We start from the raw sequence: 22,954 nt of genomic DNA, 5'->3' as shown, positions 1-22,954 counted from the left end.
GAAGAAAATGGTTTATATTAATCAGTATAAGGTTATACATGTATTTGGCAAACTTAATATTAGTGACAGTTTATGAGATTGATCAGCCTCAGTGTAAGCTTATTCATGTATTTGGCAAACTTAATATCAGTGACAGTTTCTTGGAAACTATTTGATCCACATAACTAATGAATATCTAGTTGATGGGAGTCTGAAGGCTTAGAGACTGATGCTGCCAAGAAAACTGAAAATGCAGGAAGTTCATGAGAACAGTACTTCTGATCATGTGAGAATGTCTGCAGCACGTCCTGGTTTTTTCTGTACTGTGCGTGTGATTCTTTCTCAAGTTTGGAAGATTGTCAAAATGAAGATTTCTTGGGCCCCAACATAAGCATAATAAAATATAATTTGAGGTGGTGAAGAATGTCTCATCCTCTCCTACCCTCTCCCCATGTCCATAAGTTTCTTCTCTGTGTCTGTTTCTCTGTTGTTGCCCTATAAATAAATTATTCAGTACTGTTTTTCTAGATTTCAATATATGTGTTAGAATACAATATTTATCTTTCTATTTCTGACTCACTTCACTCTGTGTAATAGGTTCTAGGTTCATCCACCTCATCAGAACTGACTCAAATGCCTTCCTTTTGATGGCTGAGTAATATTCCAATGTGTATATATACCACAAATTCTTTATCCTTTCATCTGTCAATGTACATCTAGGTTGCTTCCATAGTCTAGCTATTGTAAATAGTGCTGCAATGAACAATGGGATACATGGGTTTTTTTCAACTTTGGTTTCCTCAGTGTATATGCCTAGGAGTGGGATTGCTGGGTCATATGGTGGTTTTATTCCAAGCTTTATAAGGAATCTCCATACCATCTTCCATAGTGGCTGTATCAATTTACATTCCCATCAACAGTGCAAGAGGGTTCCCTTTCCTCCACACTCTCTCCAGCATTTATTGTTTGTAGATTTTTTGATGATGGCCATTCTGGTCACTGTGAAGTGATATCTCATTGTAATTTTGATTTGCATTTCTCTAATAATGAGCAGTGTTGAACATCTTTTCATGTGTTTGTTAGCCATCTGTATGTCTTCTTTGGAGAAATGTTTGTTTAGGTCTTTTTCCCATTTTTTTGTTGAGTTGTTTGTTTTTCTGGTATTGAGTTGCATGAGCTATTTGTATATTTTGGAAATTAATCCTTTAGTCAGTTGTTTCATTTGCTATTATTTTCCCCCATTCTGAAGGCTGTCTTTTCACCTTGCTTATTGTTTCCTTTGCTGTGCAAAATCTTTCAAGTTTAATCAGGTTCCACTTGTTTAGTTTTGTTTTTATTTCCATTACTCTAGGAGGTGGGTCATAGAGTATCTTGCTTTGATTTATGTCATGGAGTGTTCTGCCTATGTTTTCCTCTAAGAGTTTTATTGTTTCTGATCTTACATATAGGTCTTTAATCCATTTTGAGTTTATCTTTGTGTAGGTGTTAGGAAGTGCTCTAATTTCATTCTTTTACATGTAGTTGTCCAGTTTTCCCAGCACCATTTATTGAAGAACCTGTCTTTACCCTACTGTAAATTCTTGCCTCCTTTGTTAAAAATAAGGTACCATAGCTGCATGGGTTTATTTCCAGGCTTTCTATATTGTTCTATAGGTCTATATTTCTATTTTCATGCCAGTACGATACTATCATGATGACTGTAGCTTTGTAGTATAATCTGAAGTAAGGAAGGCTTATTCCTCTAACTCCATTCTTTCTCAAAACTGCTTTGGCCATTTGGGATATTTTGTTTTTCCAAATGAATTGTGAAATTTTTTGTTCTAGTTCTGTGAAAAATGCGATTGGTAATTTGATAGGGATCGCATTGAATATGTGGATTGTGTTTGGTAGTATAGTCATTTTCACAATATTGATTCTTCCTACCCAGAAACATGGAATATCTCTCCATCTGTTTGTGTCATCTTTGATTTCTTTCATCAGTGTCTTCTACTTTTCTGTGTACAGTTCTTTTGTTTCCTTAGGTAAGTTTATTCCTAGATATTTTTTTGTTGTTGTTGCAATGGTGAATGGGATTTATTCCTTAATTTCTGTTTATGATTTTTCATTGTTAGTATATAACAATGCAAATAATTTCTGTGTATTGATTTTGTGTCTTCAACTTTGCTAAATTCACTGATTAGCTCTACTCATTTTCTGACACTGTCTTTAGGGTTTTCTATGTACAGTATCATGTCATCTGCAAACAGTGAGAGCTTTATTTCTTCTTTTCTGATCTGAATTTCTTTTATTTCTTTTTCTTCTCTGATTGCTGTAGCTAGGACTTCCAGAACTATGTTGAATAATAGTGGTGAAAGTGGACACTCTTATCTTGTTCCTGATCTTAGGGGGAATGTTTTCAGTTTTTCACCATTGAGAATAATGTTTGCTGTAGACTTATCATATATCCCCTTTACTATGTTGAGGAAGGTTCCTTCTGTGCCCATTTTTTTGAAGAGTTTTAATCATAAATGGGTGCTAAATTTTGTCAAAGGCTTTTTCTGCATCCACTGAGATGATGATTTTTTTTTCAATTTTTTTAATATGGTGTATCACATTGATCGGAAAAGGCAATGGCAAGCCACTCCAGTACTCTTGCCTAGAGAATCCCATGGACAGAGGAGCCTGGTAGGCTGCAGTCCATGGGGTCGCTACTAGTCGGACACGACTGAGCGACTTCACTTTCACTTTTCACACATTGAAGAAGGAAATGTCAACCCACTCCAGTGTTCTTGCCTGCAGAATCCCAGGGACGGCGGAGCATAGTCGGCTGCCATCTATGGGCTTGCACAGAGTCGGACACGACTGAAGCAACTTAGCAGCAGCAGCAGCATCACACTGATTGATTTGAATAATTGATTTGGAGAATCCTTGCATTCCTGGTGTAAACCCAACTTGATTATGGTGTATGAGCGTTTCGAGGTGTTATTGAATTCTGTTAGCTAAAATTTTGTTGAGGATTTTTGTATCTATGTTCATCAGTGATATTGGCCTGTAGTTTTCTTTTTTGTGTGTTCTCTTTGTCTGGTTTTGGTATTAGGTTGATGGTGGCCTTGTGGAATGAGTTTGGAAGTGTTCCTTCCTCTGAAATTTTTGAAAGAGTTTTAGAAGGCTAGGCATTAGATGTTCTCTAAATGTTTGATAGAATTCTCCTTTGAAGCCATCTGGTTCTGGGCTTTTGTTTCTTGGGGGATTTTTGATCACAGCTTCAAATTCGGTGCTTGCAATTAATTGGGTTGTTCATAATTTCTATTTCTTCCTGGTTCAGTCTTGGAAGATAGAAGTATTCTAAGAATCTGTCAATTTCATCCAGGTCATCCATTTTATTACCATATCAGTTCAGTTCAGTTCAGTTCAGTCGCTCAGTCGTGTCCGACTCTCCGCGACCCCATGAATCACAGCACGCCAGGCCTCCCTGTCCATCACCAACTCCCGGAGTACACTCAAACTCATGTCCACAGAGGCGGTGATGCCATCCAGCCATCTCATTCTCCGTCGTCCCCTTCTCCTCCCGCCCCCAACCTTTCCCAGCATCAGAGTCTTTTCCAGTGAGTCAACTCGTCGCATGAGGTGGCCAAAGTATTGGAGTTTCAGCTTTAGCATCAGTCCCTCCAATGAAATTCCAGGATTGATCTCCTTTAGAATGGACTGGTTGGATCTCCTTGCAGTATAAGATAGTCTCATAATCATTTGTATTTCTGTATTGTCTGTTGTAACCTCTCCTTTTCATCTCTAATTTGTTGATTTGATTCTTCTCTCTCTCGGTGAATTTGGCTAAAAGTTTGTCAATTTTGTTTATCTTCTCAAAGAACCAGCTTTTAGTTTTATTAATCTTTACTATCGTTTCTTTCATTACTTTTTCATTTATTTCTGCTTGGATCTTTGTGATTTCTTTCCTTCTACTAATTTTGGGGATTTTTGTTCTTTTTTCTTCAGTTGTTTTAGGTGTAAAGTTAGATTGTCTATTCCATGTTTTTCTTGTTTCTTGAGGTATGATTGTATTGTCATAAACTTCCCTCTTAAAGCTGCTTTTGCTGCATCCCATAGGTTTTGACTTGTCGTGTCTTCATTCTCATTTGTTTCTAGGATTTTTTTTTTTATTTCCCTTTTAACTTATTCAGTAAACTGTTTGTTATTTAGAAACATGTTGTTGAATCTCCATGTGTTTGTGTTTCTTACATTTTTTTTTTTCCTGTAGTTGATATCTAGTCTCATAGCTCTGTGGTCAGAGAATATACCTGATAAGATTTCAATTTTCTTAAATTTGCTGAGGTTTGATTTGTGACCTAAGATGTGGTCTAGCCTGGAGAATGTTCCATGTGCCCTTGGGAAGAATGTGTATTCTTCTGCATTTGGATGGAATGTCCCGAAGATATCAATGAGATCCATCTCATCTAATGTGTCGTTTAAGACTTGTGCTCCCTTATTAATTTTCTGTTTTGATGATCTATCCATTGGTGTGCGTGGGGTGTTAAAGTATCTTACTCTTATTGTGTTACGGTCAATTTCTCCTTTTATGTCTTTTAGTGTTTGTCTCATGTATTGAGGTGCTCCTATGGTGGGTGCATAGATATTTTTAATTGTTATGTCTTCCTCTTGGACTGATCCCTTGATCATTATGTAGTGTCCTTCCTTATCTCTTGTAATTTTCATTATTTTAAGGTCTACTTTGTCTGATATGATCTAGTGGTTTTCCCTACTTTCTTCAATTTAAGTCTGAATTTGGCAATAAGGAGTTCGTGATCTGAGCCACAGTCAGCTTCTGGTCTTGTTTATGCTAACTGTATACAGCTTCTCCATCTTTGGCTGCAAAGAATATAATCAATCTGATTTCGGTGTTGACCATCTGGTGATGTCCATGTGTAGAGTCTTCTCTTGTGTTGTTGGAAGAGGGTGTTTGCTATGACCAGTGAGTTCTCTTGGCAAAACTCTGTTAGCATTTCCCCTGCTTCATTCCATGCTCTAAGGCCAAATTTGCCTGTTACTCCAGGTGTTTCTTGACTTCCTACTTTTGCATTCCAGTCCCCTATAATGAAAAGGAAATCTTTTTTTGTGTGTTAGTTCTAAATGGTCTTGTGAGTATTCATAGAACCATTCAACTTCGGCTTCTTCAGCATAACTGGTTGGGGCATAGACTTGAATTACTGTAATATTGAATGGTTTGCCTTGGAAACGAACAGAAATCATTCTGCCGTTTTTAAGATTGCCTCCAAGTACTGCATTTCGGACTCTTTTGTTGACCATGGTGGCTACTCCATTTCTTCTAAGGGATTCCTGCCCATAGTAGTAGATATAACGGTCATCTGAGTTAAATTCACCCATTCCATTCCATTTTAGTTCACTGATTCCTAGAATGTTGACGTTCACTCTTGTCATCTCCTGCTTGACCACTTCCAATTTGCCTTGATTCATGCACCTAACATTCCAGGTTCCTATGCAATATTGCTCTTTACAGCATTGGACCTTGCTTCTATTACCAGTCATATCCACAACTGGTATTTGTTTCTCTTTGGCTACATCCCTTCATTCTTTCTGCAGTTATTACTCCACTGATCTCTAGTAACATACTGGACAACTACCGACCTGGGGAATTCCTCATTCAGTATCCTGTCACTTTGCCTTTTGATACTGTTCATGCAATTCTCAAGGCAGGCATACTGAAGTGGTTTGCCATTCCCTTTTCCAGTGGACCACATACTGTCAGACCTCTCCACCATGACCCGTCTGTCTTGGGTGTTCCCACATGGCATGGCTTAGTTTCATTGAGTTAGACAGGGCTGTGGTCCATATGATCAGATCAACTAGTTTTATGGGATTATGATTTCAGTGTGTCTGCCCTCAAATGTTTTAGAAAAGTAAGAGGAACCAGAGATCAAATTGCCAACATCCGCTGGATCATGGAGAAAACAAGAGAGTTCCAAAAAAACATTTTTTGGCTTCACTGACTATGCCAAAGCCTTTGACTGTGTAGATCACAATAAACTGTGGAACATTCTGAAAGAAATGGGAATAGAAGACCACCTGACCTGCCTCTTGAGAAACCTGTATGCAGGTCAGGAAGCAACAGTTAGAACTGAACAGGGAACAACAGACTGGTTCCAGATAGGAAAAGGAGTACGTCAAGGTTGTGTATTGTCACCCTGTTTATTTAAGTTCTATGCAGAGTACATCATGAGGAACGCTGGGCTGGAAGAAGCACAAGCTGGAATCAAGATTGCTGGGAGAAATAACAATAACCTCAGATATGCAAATAACACCACCCTTATGGCAGAAAGTGAAGAGGAACTCAACAGCCTCTTGATGAAAGTGAAAGAGGAGAGTGAACAGGTTGGCTTGAAGCTCAACATTCAGAAAAGGAAGATCATGGCATCTGGTCCCATATCTTCATGGGAAATAGATGGGGAAACAGTGGAAACAGTGTCAGACTTTATTTTTTTGGGCTGCAAAATCACTGCTGATGCTGATTGCAGCCATGAAATTAAAAGATGCTTACTCCTTGGAAGGAAAGTTATGACCAACCTTGATAGCGTATTAAAAAGCAGAGACATTACTTTGCCAACCAAGGTCCGTATAGTCAAGGCTATGGTTTTTCCCGTGGTCATGTATGGATGTGAGAGTTGGACTATGAAGAAAGCTGATCGCCAAATAATAGATGTTTTTGAAATGTGGTGTTGGAGAAGACTCTTGAGAGTCCCTTGGACTGCAAGGAGATCCAACCAGTCCATTCCAAAGGAGATCAATCCTGGGTGTTCATTGGAAGGACTGATACTAAAGCTGAAACTCCAATACTTTGGCCACCTCTTGCGACGAGTTGACTGAATGGAAAAGAGTCTGATGCTAGGAAGGATTGGGGGTGGGAGAAGACGGGGACGACAGAGATTGAGATGGCTGGATGGCATCACCGACTCTGTGGACATGAGTTTGAGTGAACTCCGGGAGTTGGTGATGGACAGAGAGGCCTGGTGTGCTGTGAATCATGGGGTTGCGGAGATTCGGACACGACTGAGCAACTGAACTGAACTGAACTGAACTTGTCTGATATGAGGATTGTTACTCCAGCTTTCTTTTACTTCCCATTTGCATGCAATATATTTTTCCATCCTCTCGCTTTCAGTCTATATGTGTCTTTAGGTCTAAAGTGGGTTTCTTGTAGACAGCATATATATGGGTCTTGCTTTTGTATCCATTCAACCAGTCTGTGTCTTTTTGTTGGAGCATTTAATCCATTTACACTTAAAGTAATTATTGATATATATGTTCCTATTGCCATTTTCTTAATTGTTTAGGGTCTTAATTGTTTGTTAGATCTTTTTTCTTGTGCTATATTTCTTGACTGTATAAGTCCGTTTAACATGTGTTGTAAAGCTGCTTTGGTGGGACTGAATTCTCTTAACTTTTGCTTGTCTGAAAAGCTTTTTATTTCTCTGTCAATTGTGAATGAGATCCTTGCCAGGTACAGTAATCTTGGTTGCAGATTTTTCCCTTTCAGTTCTTTAAATATATCCTGCCATTCCCTTCTGGCTTGCAGAGTTTCTACTGAAAGATAGTTGTTAATTGTATGGGGTTTCCCTTTTATGTTTCTTGTTGCTTCTCCCTTGCTGCTTTTAATATTCTTTCTTTGTGTTTAGTCTTTATTACTTTGATTAGTGTGTGTGTTTGCATGTTTCTCCTTGTGTTTATCCTGTATGGGCCTCTTTGAGCCTCTTGGACTTAATTGACTATTTTCTTTTCCACGTTGGGTTAGTTTTCTACTATAATTTCTCAAAATTTTTCTCATACCCTTTCTTTTTCTCTTATTCTTCTGGGGCACCTATAATTTGAATGTTGGTGCATTTGCTATTGTCCAAGAGGTCTCTGAGACTATCCTCAGTTCTTCTCATTCTTTTAATTCTTCTCGGTTTTTGTTAATTGATTCTTGCATTTTCTCCATTTTGTTTTCAAGGATTTTTATCATCTTTACTATCCTTATTCGGAATTGTTTTTCAGATAGTTTGTCTATTTCCTCTTCATTTATTTGGAATTCTGTTTCTAGTTTGCTTCTTCATTTGTGTAGTATTTCTCTGCCTTTTCATAATTTTTTCTTAACTTGTTGTGCTTGAAGTCTCCTTTTGCCAGGCTTCAAGCAGAGTTGAATTCTTTCCTTCAAGAAGGTTGGATTCTTTCTTTTGGTTTCTGACCTAAGGCTGGTCCAGTGGTTTGTGTAAGCTTTGTGTAGATGTGTAGAGTGAGATTTGTGCTGTTTTTGTTTGTTTGTTTGTTTTTCCACTGATGGGTAAGGCTGAGTGAGGTGGTAATCCTAACTGCTGATGATTGAGTTTGTATTTTTGCTTTGTTTGTTTAGATGAGGCATCCTGCACAGGGTGCTACTGGTGGTTGGGTGATGCTGATATTCTGTTCAAGTGGTTTTCTTTGTGTGAGTTCTCACTATTTGATACTCCCTACGGTTAGTTCTCTGGTAGTCTAGGGTCTTGGAGTGCTCCCACTACAAAGGTTCAGGGCTTGATCCATGGTCAGAAACAAAGATTCTGCAAGTGGTTTGTTATGGCATTAAGTGAGATTAAAACAAATATCCAAAAATGAGAAACCAAAGATGAAGCCCAGAAAAATGGCAGTTACAAAATCAGACAAATAATAGTTAAAATGATGGAATATACACATATACACCCATGAGCAAAGTCAAAACAGTCCAACAAAAATAAAGTACAGTAGATTGATCAAGCAAATAAAGGAAATCAAAAGTATATTTACCAGTTAAGAACAAAACTAACTAAAGCACAAACTAGAAGACAGATCTAAAGCAATGTGCCAAGTGGGGAAGAGAGCAATGAAAACAAAACTAACAAATATGTTGAGAGGAAAGGAAGGAAAGAAAAAATGGATGTGCAAATTTTAAAAGAGATAGATGAAGATTTATACACATTAAAGATTAACTGCAAGGGGAAAAAACAGTAGGAAATTCAAAAAATGGATAAACATACAAAAAATACAATAGGTTTAAACAAATTAAAATTATAAAGAGGAGAAAAGGAAAAAAAAACAGAAGAAGAAAGAAAAAAGGAAAACTCCATAGAACTGCAAAAGGGCAATGTAGAGGCAGAGGTTTTATAACAACATTAAAAACTGTGCTGAATATACATATATACATATAGGCAAAATTTAAAAAGTCCAACAATAAAGTACAATAGATTGACACAGTGAACAAAATAAACCAAAAATTATATCTACCAGAACAAAGCTAACCAAAGCACAAACTGGAAGGCAAAACTAAAGCAAGGTGCCAACTGGGGAATAAAGCATTGAAACTAAAAATAACAACTATGTTGACAGGAAAGGAGAGAAAGTAACAAAAGAAAGAATAGATATGCAAAGTTAGATAAAGGTAGATAAAGAAGGTTTATATATGTTAGAGATGAACTGCAAGGGGAAAAGAACCGTATGAAAAGCAAACAGAGGAATAAATATAGAAAAAAATAAAAGCAGGTTTAAAAAATTAGGAAAAGAGGAAAACTCCACAGAACTGCAGAAGCCCGATGTAGAGGCAGAGTTTTATAACAACAAAAAATGTGACTAGGAAAAATAAAGCTCAAAAGCTTAATTGGATTTCATAGTGCCAGTAAAATCAACAGCTACAGCAGAGGGGGGGATAAGGAGAAAAAAGAAATCCAGAACAATCTACAGAACAAGTCAAAAAAAAATATATGAATAATAAATATTTTTCTAGAGTCATGCTTTCAGCATCCTTTCCCTCGCTGGAAGTCATAGTCCACTTTATCTCCCTAGGATGCCCTCCAACACTGTGCTGATCTCTGGACCTGCTGTGGGGGCAGCTTAGATTCTAATCTGGTCAAACTCCTGTGTGTTCTTGCCTCCAGTGTCCACAGCTATCAGAACTAGTGAGTTTTCTTTTGTGGGAGCTCTCAATGACCTTTTATATATTCCATAGACACAGAGTCTGCCTAGTTGGTCGTGTGTATTTAATCTGCAGCTTGTAAAGCTGGTGGTAAGGTTTCAGGTTTCTTCCTTAGCCACACTGCCACTGGGTTTAAATTGTGGCTTTATTTCCACCTCTGCATATGGGTCCTCCACAGGGGTTTGCTCCTGAGCCTGCCCTGGTTGGACTTGGGTTTGCCCCTGTGATGGCCATGTATGGAGGTAGTTCAGATGCTTGGGTCGCAGGGGTTCTGGCAGCACCAGGTGCTCAGGGGAGTTGGTGACTAGAGCAGAAGGAAATACAGTGCTCTATAAGGTATGGCAACCAGTATTGGCCAATACACTCCAGTATTCTTGCCTGGAGAACTCCCCTCCTCCCTGAAAGAGATGCCTGGAAGGTCACAGTTTACAGGGCAGCAAACCGTTGGACATGACTGAAGCGACCCTGTGGGTGTAGATGCAAGACTTTTTTTTTGCCTGTGGCAGCTCTGCCCCAGTGAGAGTTGAGCATGAAGGTGGCACAGCTACCTGGCTTGCAGGGACCCTGGCAACGCCAAGTGTGCAAGGACACGAATTGTCTCCACTGCCAGAGTTATGTCCCTATCAGAGCCTCTTGCAGCTGGTGATCAAAAGGCCTCTTTGGCCATTTTACCTGTAGCTCTGCCTGTTCAGGCACTTAGAGGGCTACCTTGCCTGGGGTCCTTCTCTGTTGTTAGGTGTGTCAGGCACATAGAGGGGCCCTCCTGGCTGGGATTCTAGTCTGAAGGTTGGCACCTCTGGCACTTAAAGTGGCACCCTGGGTGGGGTCCTACTCTGTAGTTCAGTGCATCAGGCGTTTGATGGGCCAGCCTCTCTATTGTTCAGCTGCCGATGCTGGCATGTGGGGAGAGAGAGGCTATGGTGATGGCTCCATCCCCTACCCGTGACTCAGCAGTATCCCTTGCTTCCATGGCTGCCTGGCTTTCCTCCTTCACACCCCCTCAATCTGTCTCTCCACAGTCAATGGCAGCCCTCGCCCTGGGATTAATCCACAATCCCTAAACTCCAGCTCCCAGCCACTGTGCCTTCCAGGGTACCAGTGTTCCTGTCTGGGGTATGTATGGCTGCAGCAAGGACTGTCTGATTTTCATTCCATTTAGGCTGCCATAGATCAACTTTTTCACCCTCAGCCTTAAATGTTTTTCCTCTGACTCAGACAATTGCCCTGATACGGGGATTGGACCCCTGCCTCAGTTCCCCCACCAGCCAAGGGCAGGTCCAGTCCTTCTAACACTCCTGTTTTTCCCCCCAGTTCCTTCATCCTCCCGAGTTTTGCATGGTTCTATATATTCTTTTCCACTGGTTACATACTCTTGTCCACTGTTAGCTGGTGTTCTGCATGCACTTCTGTCTCTGAAGGTGTATTCCTGATGTATCCTTGGAGAGAGATGTATTCCACGTCCACCGACTCCTCCGCCATCTTGTTCTCCTAGGGAAGATTTTTACTTCTTATTTTTAAGAAAGTTCTATTTGTGTCTAGGGTAAATTGAGGACTATCTTGTAATTAAACATTAAAAATATAACTTTTAGCTACTATTCTACTGGAGCTTTTTATTTATGTATGTTTATTATATATATATATATAATATATATATATATACTTATTCATAGTTTGAAATCTTACTGTAAACTGTGTGTCCTGCATAAATAGCATTAATTACACTATTAATGGGTATGCCTGTTTTAATAAAGAGTAATATTTTTGAAGCCAAAACAAAATAAAGTATACATTTTTGTTTTTTGCCAACTCTGGAATATCCCATTTTATGACCCACAAGCAAGATATTTGCATTATTTCTTTGACATATCGTAATGAACTGTACATGGACCAACAGACTGGTTCCAAATAGGAAAAGGAGTACATCAAGGCTGTATATTGTCACCTTGCTTATTTAAATTATATGCAGAGTACATCATGAGGAATGCTGGGCTCGAAGAAGCACAAGCTGGGATCAAGATTCCTGGGAGAAATATCGATAACCTCAGATATGCAGATGACACTACCCTTATGGCAGAAAGTGAAGAGGAACTCAAAAGCCTCTTGATGAAAGTGAAAGAGGAGAGTGAAAAGGTTGGCTTGAAGCTCAACATTCAGAAAACAAAGATCATGGCATCTGGTCCCATCACTTCATGGGAAATAGATGGAAAAACAGTGGAAACAATGTCAGACTTTATTTTTTGGGGCTCCAAAATCACTGCGGATGCTGATTGTAGCCAGGAAATTAAAAGACGCTTGCTCCTTGGAAGGAAAGTTATGACCAACCTTGATAGTATATTAAAAAGCAGAGACATTACTTGGCCAACAAAGGTCTGTCTATTCAAGGCTATGGTTTTTCCCATGGTCATGTATGGATGTGAGAGTTGGACTGTGAAGAAAGCTGGTCGCCGATGAATTGATGCTTTTGAAGTGTGGTGTTGGAGAAGGCTCTTGAGAGTCCCTTGTACCAGAAGGAGATCCAACCAGTACATTCTAAAGGAGATCAATCCTGGGTGTTCATTGGAAGGACTGATGCTAAAGCTGAAGCTGCAATACTTTGGCCACCTCATGCAACGAGTTGACTCACTGGAAAAGACTCTGATGCTGGGAAAGGTTGGGGGCGGGAGGAGAAGGGGACGACAGAGAATGAGACGGCTGGATGGCATCACCGACTCTGTGGACATGAGTTTGAGTGAACTCCGGGAGTTGGTGGTGGACAGGGAGGCCTGGCGTGCTGTGCTTCATGGGGTCACAAAGAGTCGGACACAACTGAGCGATTGAACTGAACTGAATGTTCTCCAAAGACATAACCCACAAGTGCTAAATGTGGAAATCCAAATCATTAGGTTCCCAATAAGTAAATGATTCTGGTCTTGTGTTTCTAGGTTCCCAGATTTTGATGAGCCGTATCCTTGGCTGGTTGATCTGAATTTAGCTGGCGATCCTACTGAAGGAGCCTCAGTGGCAGTGCAGAGGGACTATGGCTTTTGATGTCCTTGAGAGTTGAAAATTGATCCTGATCTTGGCTATTCTTTTTGCACATGCGTGATTGTTCAACTTCTTGTCCAAATATGTACTTTAGGAGAGAAGAGTTTTAATTTGCTCGGTATTTTCATAAGATTGATTTCAATAATTTGCCTCTCTGCCACGTTGTCTACTTTTTAACTTTTTTGATTGATATGATAAGATTTCATTATCCCGAAAGAACCCATTATGTTATATGCCGTCTGCTACATGATAGTGTCATTAATTTACTTTATTGGATTTTTGCTTGAGGACCGAGTCACCTGAAATGCATCCAGCCCTGCAGAGTATAAGGCTTCAGTAGTGACCCAAGGATCTCAAAACAAAGCCTGTATCATGCTTTTTATGGTACTCTATTTTTTTTGCTATGGCTGGCAGCATTTGGTGGGTGATTCTTGCCATCACGTGATTCTTGGCAGCTGTGTTAAAGTGGGGTAGTGAAGCTACTGAGAAGAAAGCCTTGCTGTATCACGCCAGTGTGCCAGTTCCAGTGGGGGCATCCCTGGAACGTTGACCATCATCCTTTAAGTGTGAATAATATTGAAGGTGATAGTATCAGTGGCATGTGTTTGCTGGCCTCTGTGATGTTGATGAACGTAGAAATTCTAGGAATCAGTAAACTAAAATGGACTGGAATGGGTGAACTTAACTCAGATGACCATTACATCTACTAATAGGGGCTGGATTCCCTTAGAAGAAGTGGAGTAGCCATCATGGTCAACAAAAGAGCCCGAAATGCAGTACTTGGATGCAATCTCAGAAACGAGAGAATGATCTCTGTTCATTTCCAAGGCAAAGCATTCAATATTACAGTAATCCAAGCCTATGCTCCTAACAGTAATGCTGAAGAAGCTGAAGTTGAACGGTTCTATGAAGACCTACAAGACCTTTTAGAACTAACACACAAATAAGATGTCCTTTTCATTATAGGGGACTGGAATGAAAAAGTAAGAAGTCAAGAAACACCTGGAGTAACAGGCAAACTTGGCCTTGGAGCACGGAATAAAGCAGGGAAAAGGCTAATAGAGTTTTGCCTAGAGAACACACTGGTCATAGCAAACACATTCTTCCAACAACAGAAGAGAAGACTCTACACATGGACATTATCAGATGGTCAACACCGAAATTCGATTGATTATATTCTTTGCAGCATATACAGTCAGCAAAAACAAGACTGGGAGCTGACTGTGGCTCAGAACATGGACTCCTTTTTGACAAATTCAGACTGAAATTGAAGAAAGTAGGGAAAACCACTAGACCATACATGTAAGACCTAAATCAAATCCCTTATGATTATACAGAGGAAGTGAAAAATAGATTTAAGGGACTAGATCTGATAGACAGAGTGCAGGATGAACTATTGATGGAGGTTCGTGGCACTATATAGGAGACAGGGGTCGAGACCATCCCCAAGAAAAAGAAATGCACAAAAGCAAAATGGGTGTCTGAGGAGGCCTTACAAATAGCTGTGAAAAGAAGAGAAGTGAAAAGCAAAGGAGAAAACGAAAGATATAAGCATCTGAATGCAGAGTTCCAAAGAATAGCAAAGAGAGATAAGAAAGTCTTCCTCAGCAGTCAATGCAAAGAAATAGAGAAAAACAACAGAATAGGAAAAACAAGAGATTTCTTCAAGAAAATTAGAGATTCCAAGGGAATATTTCATGCAAAGATGAGCTCGATAAAGGACACAAATGGTATAGACCTAACAGAAGCAGAAGATAATAAGAAGAGGTGGCAAGAATACACAGAAGAACTCTACAAAAAAGATCTTCATGACCAAGATAATCACGATGGTGTGATCACTGACCTAGAACCAGACATCCTGGAATGTGAATCAAATGGGCCTTAGAGAGCATCACTACGAACAAAACTAGAGGAGGTGATGGAATTCCAGTTGAGCTATTTCAAATCCTGAAAGATGACGCTGTGAAAGTGCTGCACTCAATATGCCAGCAAATTTGGAAAACTCAGCAGTGGCCACAGGACTGGAAAAGGTCAGTCTTCATTCCAATCCCAAAGAAAGGCAATGTCAAAGAATGCTCAAACTACCGCACAATTGCCCTCATCTCACACGCTAGTAAAGTCATGCTCAAAACTCTCCAAGCCAGGCTTCAGCAATACGTGAACCGTGAAATTCCATATTTTCAAGCTGGTTTTAGAAAAGGCAGAGGCACCAGAGATCAAATTGCCAACATCCGCTGGATCATGGAGAAAGCAAAAGAGTTCCAGAAAAACATCTATTTCTGCTTCATTGACTATGCCAAAGTCTTTGACTGCGTGAATCACAATTAACTCTGGAAAATTCTGAAAGAGATGGGAATACCAGACCACCTGACCTGCCTCTTGAGAAACCTGTATGCAGGTCAGGAAGCAACAGTTAGAACTGTACATGGAAAAACAACTGGTTCCATATAGGAAAAGGAGTACGTCAAGGCTGTATATTGTCACCTTTCTTATTTAACTTATATGCCGAGTGAATCATGAGGAATGCTGGGCTGGATGGAAAAACAGGCTGGAATCAAGATTGCTGGTAGAAATATCAATAATCTCAGCTATGCCAATGACACCATGCTTATGGCAGAAAGTGAAGAAGAACTCAAAAGCCTCTTGATGAGAGTGAAAAGGTTAGCTTGAAGCTCAACATTCAGAAAACAAAGATCATGGAATCGGGTCCCATCACTTCATGGAAAACACTTGGGGAATCCGTGGAAACTGTCAGACTTTATTTTTGGGGGGCTTCAAAATTACTGCAGATGCTGATTGCAGCCATGAAATTAAAAGACACTTACTCCTTGGAAGGAAAGTTGTTATGACCAACCTAGATAGCATATTAAAAAGCAGAGACATTACTTTGCCAACCAAGGTCCGTCTAGTCAAGGCTATGGTTTTTCCAGTGGTAATGTGTGGATGTGAGAGTTGGACTGTGAAGAAAGCTGATCGCTGAAGAATTGATGCTTTTGAACTGTGGTGCTGGAGAAGACTCTTGAGAGTCCCTTGGACTGCAGGGAGATCCAACCAGTCCATTCTAAAGATCAATCCTGGGTGTTCATTGGAAGGACTGATGGTAAAGCTGAAACTGCAATACTTTGGCCACCTCATGCGTCGAGTTGCCTCACTGAAAAAGACTCTGATGCTGGGAGAGATTGGGGGCAAGAGGAGAAGGGGACGACAGAGAATGAGATGGCTGGATGGCATCACCGACTCAATGGAGGTGAATCTGAGTGAATTCCAGTAGTTGCTGATGGAAAGGGAGGCCTGGTGTGCTGTGATTCATGGGGTCGTAAAGAGTCGGACACGACTAAGCGACTGAACTGAACTGCAATGTTTATGCCTTGAGGTATTTTGTTCTTGCATCCCTTAGCCTGTATGTGGTAGTTGGAGTTCACTCATTTTAGCCAGCATTATATCCCTAAACAGAGTATGAGTGTAGATTCCAGTGAAAAAGGAAAACCAGGATAAACTGGTGAAGTTTTTGATCTGCATTTGGTGTTTTCAGCACTCTGTGTCTCGTACCACTCTTGGTTGTAACTGGATGCTACTTTTAAGAGCAAGCTTACTACAGCATCTGGGAAACAACGTGGACACAGGAACGCTGCAGAGGATATAACATTCCATTTCCATATCAGGTAAGGGAAACCTTGTTTTCAATTTCAGAATGTTTAGCAGTGAAAAGAGCTAATTTTAGCAGTTTTTTTTTAACTCCTTATGAAAAACCTGAACATTAAAATTTTGATGTGAAGTTAATGAACAAATTTATTGTAGTAAGAACGTCATACACACATTTCTGTTAACATCTTCCCTTTAAAAGATAACTTTTGTGAGTCCAAGCCATGGGCTTTTAAGCACTTTACTTCTGTTATCACAAAATACTTGCTTGTTGATTACTTAGAAGACTGCAGGTCTGAGGATAAGATGTTGATGAAAAGACAGTGTCTGTGGAAATTTTACTGATACTTAGTACGGGAGTTTTAACAGTTTTGAAAAAAAAATTAGAATGCATTTGTACAAAGAGTTTCATCTTTTTATTGTTCTTAGATTTTCTTTTTTGCATACTGAATATTTTGTGATTTACCTTTTAATTTAAAAAGATCAGATAATCATAGAATTTTAGATCTAGAAAGGACCTTCACTTCAGTTCAGTTCAGTCGCTCAGTCGTGTCCTATTCCTTGCAACCCCATGAATCGCAGCACAACAGGCCTCCCTGTCCATCATCAACTCCTGGAGTTCACTCAAACTCATGTCCATCGAGTGGGTGATGTCATCCAGCCATCACATCCTCTGTTGTCCCCTTCTCCTCCTGCCCCCAATCCCTCCCAGAGAGGACCTTAGAGATAGTTTATTCAAGTTCCCTCTATAATTTAGAGTTCTTAAACATCTATCTCATTTGAGGCTTAGAAATATTAAGTGACTTGCGCACTTTATTAAAGTACTTATGCATTATAGATAACTTCCGTTTACTTATCTCTTTCCCCTAATAGACAGTGAACTGTTTAAACACAAGAACATCTTTTTCATATTTTTTCAAAGCATGTTCTATAGGTTAGTAGATGATGGCATTGAGAATGGGAATGTGTAGATTGAGAAGAAAAGACATTAAAATGAAATAAAGACATTAATTTAAAATAAAGAAATGTTCCAATTTTACTGGAAACAAGCAGTGTGTGATTAGCACATAGTCAATTCTCGTAAATACTTGATTGAAAATGCCATTTCCTTTTTTATTTTGTGTAATAAATAATTCTACACAAAATTACATTTTTATTATAATATATTATTATTATTATATTATAATAGCATAAATTATAGCTACTGGCCTTTAAACAAACAATCTATAATTGAGAGACCAGAAAAAATGAATAATTGAAATTGTATTACATTTCTTGATAGAATTGCTTATTAAAAACTCTTGATATGAGTTTTCAGGCCTGAAGCTAAGTAATCAAATTTTGCCTCTGATGAGAGAGAAAGAGATGATTGAATTACATCATATGCTTCTCCATGTAAGGTTTCTAGGATTCCAAATATATATTATCGTAGAACTATAAAAGAAATAATGTTTGGCTCTGAAATAATGATCTGAAAAATACCAGACCTGAAACATGTAAATTAGTAAATTAGAGTATTTGGGACGCTACTATTTTCAAGACATTCCTAAGAATCTTTTAGCATCTTTAGAACAAGTTTGAGCTATACAAAAATCTGTGTGTGTGTTCATTTCTTTCCAGTCATAGGTTCTATAAGTGTTTGTTATTTCCAACTTACAGAAATAATGTTGGATTTCCAACATCCTAAAAAGAACAGAAAATGGTATAATAACTAACATAGTTATTAAGCTATAAAGTCTGGGTCAGGAATCCTGGCTTCATATCTGACTCTTATTATTTACTGGTTTTATAGCTTTAGATCAACTTCACCTCTTTCCACTTCAATTCCTCATCTGTAGAATGAGTAATGGAATCTCATAGTAATAAAAAGGTAATCATGCTAGATAGCAATAGTAGTAGAATCTGTCTCCTAGGACCGTCTTTAGGCATCTCCATGCAGTTAGAAGTGTGCTTTCTGTGTCATCAGTGCTCACATGTTGGTTCTGTTACTCATTTTTTCATTTATTGTTGCTGCTGTTACTGTTATTTACACACACACACACACACACACACACACACACACACACACATATATCAGTTCAGTTCAGTCGCTCAGTCGTGTCCAACTCTCCGCAACCCCATGAATCACAGCACGCCAGGCCTCCCTGTCCATCACCAACTCCCGGAGTTCACTCAAACTCATGTCCACAGAGTCGGTGATGCCATCCAGCCATCTCATTCTCCGTCGTCCCCTTCTCCTCCCGCCCCCAACCTTTCCCAGCATCAGAGTATTTTCCAGTGAGTCAGTGTATATATAAACTTTGTTTTAAACCATTCAGCACCAAACTTTAGCAAATGCCATGTTTAAGTTATTGAGAATATACATGACAGTATGTGTACCACTAACTTGTTCATTTTAACTGCAGCAGAGAGATTTAATGTACAAATATACGTTAATTCATTTACTCATTATTTTGCTGATGAACATAGAGTTTCCAAGTGTTTTACTATTGTAATACCTATCTTCCTTGTACATGACCAGGAATGTTCATGGAGTGTGTACCCAAAAGTGTAGTCCTGGCATTTTAACATATAGGCATCTGCAACTCAAGTGGTTATTTTAATTTACACTCACAGTATGGAGTTGGAATTCCCCATTTCGTCCCGTCTTGGTGCGCTCAGGCTTTTAGGCTTTTGTCAAACTTTGAAACATTATCTCAAGCCTGTCTTGATTATTATTTTTATTTCCCTTATGCCTCAGTGTTTTCATTTGTTTATTGGCTGTTTGGGGTTTCTGTTCTGTGATTTGCCTATTTGTTGCCTTTGTCCACTGCTCTGTCAGGTTATTTGCCTTTTGTTGTTATTCTTGTTTTAATTATTTGTCAGTTACTTGCATTGTAGATATATTATCCTGCTCTGTAGCTTGTCTTTTCACTTTGTGTTTTCTTTGCCTTTTGTGTTTTAAGAAATCCCTCCCTACCTCTAAAAACCATAAAACTGGTCTGCCGTTTTTCTTTCCAGCAGCTTTTTATTTTATTATTATTTTATTTTTTCATTCATGGCTCTAATCTCTTGAAATTCATTTTTATCTATGTTATGAGTAACACTTTTAGCTTTTCATATGAATGGTGTTTTTTGCACCATTTGTCAAATAGCCCATCCCAATAGTAATGCATTGCTGTAATATATAAGTTCCATTTTTAGGCTCTCTTATTTACTGCTCTGTTTGAACAACCTTGTCTCAATCCCACATTTCTTCTACCTTATGCTTCTTCAAGATTATTTTAACTGTTCCTGGCATTGTTCTGTTTGAATCTTAGAATAATTTTTTCATGAGAAACAGTTTGTATTTTGTTGAAATTGTTTTAGGTTTTAAATGAATCCAGGGAAAATGTCTGTCTTTGTGATACTAACTTCTAGTATCTTTTTGTTTCTTTATGTATATATTCATTAATTTGTTCCTAGGTACCTTACAGTTTTTGTTTCAATTGTGAATGAGATCTTTTCTCTGTTACATTTTTCAGTTGATTATTGCTGGTCTACAAGAATGCCACTGATTTTTATATATTGACCTTATATTGAGCATCCATGTTGAACTCTTCTGTTAGCTCTAATAGTGTGTAAATTATCTTATGCATTCTTTGTAGAAATCCTATTGCTGGAGGCAAGGCTAAATACATATCTCACATTCCAGTTCTTATGTTTTATTTAAGATTTTTGTTTCTATACTCATGAGGGATATAGACTGTGATATTAATAGTTTTTCTTTTCTTGCCATATATTTTTCCTTTTGGTGTCAAGGATGTAGTAGCTTCATAAAGTGAGGTCTTTTCCTCCTGTTGTTTGAAACAGATTTTACAATGAACAGGGACTGTCTGCTCTTTGGAAGAGTCGGTATATTATGCTGTAAAAATGCTCTGTCATGGTATCTTTGAAGTAAAGAGAGAGAAATTTCACCTTTCCAAACTGAAATTCTGCAATTCTCCATTTATCCCTCTCTCTTGGACTTTGGCAACCATTGTTCTACTTTATTTCTCTATGAATTTGACTGTTCTGGGTACCTCATATTAATGAAACTCAAACACTAGAATTTTAATATTAGTTTTCATTCAGGATTTTACTTCAGAGGAATTTTATACAGACTTTAAAACTGAGCACTAGAGCTGTTGAATTCCTATTTGAAGTAATATCCATACAGAATTGAATAAGATTTACTATTACTGAGCGTGCCTAAAAGAATGCTTGTCAAGTTTTGATGATAATTCCTAATGAGAGGTTTTTAAAATGTATTAAGCAATGATGTTATCCTTGAGGTAGCCTCCTCAGGTGTCTTGGAGAACGTAATATTTGAATATATATTCACGTGAATATCAGTGTGGTTTCTTTGTAGTCATTTCTCATATTAATGAAACTTTCAAACATTTGAAAAATGTTTCACGTAGTTGATCACATTGCTTCAAAATATTCAGTTCGGTTTAAAGTAAATTGCACGTATTTAAGTCCCTGATTTGAAGAAAAGTGGGCTTGTGTAAAGTATTTTAAAATATTTAAAATGAATGTCCTTGCTGAAAACAAGAATTCACTGCTTGGATTTTAAAATACTTTACACCACCTGTTTTTTGTAAGAACACTTTTTTTAAAATGTCTGTTAAATAATTCTTGAGAAAGTAATATTTAATGCCTGAAAAGAGTTGTTCATGAAATATAGCTTGAGTTTTCAGAATAATGTATATTTTACAGTTTAAAATCAGTAAAGTTTATTCCTAGAATATGTTTCATCTTATGCATTATTTGAGTAACAGTAATTTTCCAGGTATTTAGGATTTTTTTTTTCTTTTAAACTATTTCCTTCTATTTATTTAGGGACTTCTAAGAGGCTCAATGGAGAAGGCAATGGCAAGCCACTCCAGTACTCTTGCCTGGAAAATCCCAAGGATGGAGGAGCCTGGTGGGCTGCAGTCCATGGGGTCGCTAGGGGTCAGACATGACTGAGTGACTTCACTTTCACTTTCACACATTGGAGAAGGAAATGGCAACCCACTCCAGTGTTCTTGCCTGGAGAATCCCAGGGACGGGGGAGCCTTGTGGGCTTCCGTCTATGGGGTCACACAGAGTCGGACACGACTGAAGTGACTTAGCAGCAGCAGCAGCAGCAGCAGCAGCATCAGCAAGAGGCTCAAAGCATTTTATGAAAGCGTTACACATTTCAAAGTTTGTTGATATTTCTAGAAAGTCATTCACATGTAACTTATTTATTAAAAACATGGGGTTTATTTTTTTTCTTTTTTTATTTCTAAAAAAGAATTTTATTAAAAAAGCACAAATGCAAAGAAATGAACAGAGGAAAATTTATACGTCGAACCTGGACTGGTCACTTATGATAATATACATGCTACAATTCCATTCTCCCCAATCATTCCACCTTCACCCTCTCCCACAGAGTCCCAAAGACTGTTCTAAATGCCTATGTCTCTTTTGCAGTCTCTTATACAGGGTTCAGGTTACCATTTTTCTAAATTCCATATATATGCGTTAATATACGGTATTGATGTTCTTCTTTCTGGCTTACTTCACTCTGTATAATTGGCTCCAATTTCATCCACCTCATTAAAACTGATTCAAATGCATTCTTTTTGATGGCTGAGAAATACTCCATTGTGTATATGTACCAAAGCTTTCTTATCCATTCATCTGCAGATGGACATCTAGGTTGCTTCCATGTCCTGGCTATTATAAACAGTGCTGCAATGAACATTGGAGTACATGTGTCTCTTTCAATTCTGGTTTCCTCGGTGTGTATGCCCAGGAGTGCGATCGCTGGATCATATGGCAGTTCTATTTCCAGTTTTCTGAGGAATCTCCACACTGTTCTCCATAGTGGCTGTACTAGTTTGCATTCCCACCAACAGTGTAAGAGGGTTCCCTTCTCTCCACACCCTCTCCAGCACTTATTGCATGTAGACTTTTGGATAGCAGCCATTCTGACTGGTGTGAAATGGTATCTCATTGTGGTTTTGATTTGCATTTCTCTGATGATGAGGGATGTTGAGCATTTTTTCATGTGTTTGTTAGCCATCTTTATGTCTTCTTTGGAGAAATGTCTGTTTAGTTCTTTGGCCCATTTTTTGATTGGGTCACTTAGTTTTCTGGAATTAAGCTGCAGGAGCTGCTTGTATAATTTGGAGATTAATCCTTTATCAGTTGCTTCATTTGCTATTATTTTCTCCCATTCTGAAGGCTGTCTTCTCACCTTGCTTAGAGTTTCCTTTGCTGTGCAGAAGCTTTTGATTTTAATTAGGTCCCATTTGTTTATTTTTGCTTGTATTTCCAATATTCTGGGAGGTGGGTCTTGGAGGATCCTGCTGTGATTTATGTCGGAGAGTG

General features: G+C 38.6%; 1 pseudogene; it reads left to right on the top strand.

Moving 5' to 3' along the window:
* The window catches only part of LOC129557401 (frizzled-3-like), a 929,688-nt pseudogene that overhangs the window by 4,143 nt on the left and 902,591 nt on the right, over window positions 1-22,954 (top strand).

Source organism: Moschus berezovskii, chromosome 26 (genome assembly GCF_049115385.1).
Source record: "Moschus berezovskii isolate FMDL1 chromosome 26, NW_MosBer_1.0, whole genome shotgun sequence".
NCBI lineage: Eukaryota > Metazoa > Chordata > Mammalia > Artiodactyla > Moschidae > Moschus > Moschus berezovskii.
Note: the sequence above shows the minus strand (reverse complement) of the source record. Positions and strands in the feature narration are given on the sequence as shown.